The sequence below is a fragment of the Penaeus monodon genome, chromosome 22, assembly GCF_015228065.2.
Source record: "Penaeus monodon isolate SGIC_2016 chromosome 22, NSTDA_Pmon_1, whole genome shotgun sequence".
Lineage (NCBI taxonomy): Eukaryota > Metazoa > Arthropoda > Malacostraca > Decapoda > Penaeidae > Penaeus > Penaeus monodon.
In genome coordinates, this window is record NC_051407.1 from 36,569,054 (window position 1) to 36,569,479 (window position 426).

The 426-nt window shown below is 29.8% G+C and overlaps 1 protein-coding gene across 3 annotated transcripts in view; it reads right to left on the minus strand.

Annotated features, from left to right (window-relative positions):
• Window positions 1–426, minus strand: part of LOC119587102 (alpha-ketoglutarate-dependent sulfate ester dioxygenase-like) — a gene marked incomplete at its 5' end in the record, with an annotated part of 13,688 nt that overhangs the window by 12,589 nt on the left and 673 nt on the right.

Consider the following 426-nt stretch of genomic DNA (forward strand, 5'->3'; position numbering starts at 1 on the left):
TCTAAAACCTTTAGGTATAGTATATTGATTTACAGAATATGATGTGTATTGGTTTCTGTAAATATTCAATATTATCATAGTAATACTCATGTAATGTCATATCCTTTTGGGGAGAAATAAAATGTCCTTCATGTAAGTTGATGTGGACTTTTTCTACGAACGAAACTAGAAATATTGCGATAAATTTTACAAAATAAAGCGGCATAATTGTTTTGTTTACAAAAAGTAGGAAAGGATATTGGATGGAGATTTTTAAAATATTGAGATAGTTTTTCATTTCGTGCTCACAAACACTTCCGTGTCTAATAACTTCGTTATTTTTGAGTTGCAATGGAATTACGTAGAAGATAAGTTTCTTAGATTTATTTGCTCTATCGTTTGCATATATTATTCACTACATAAAAGAAGGCTGGATGGAACTGGACC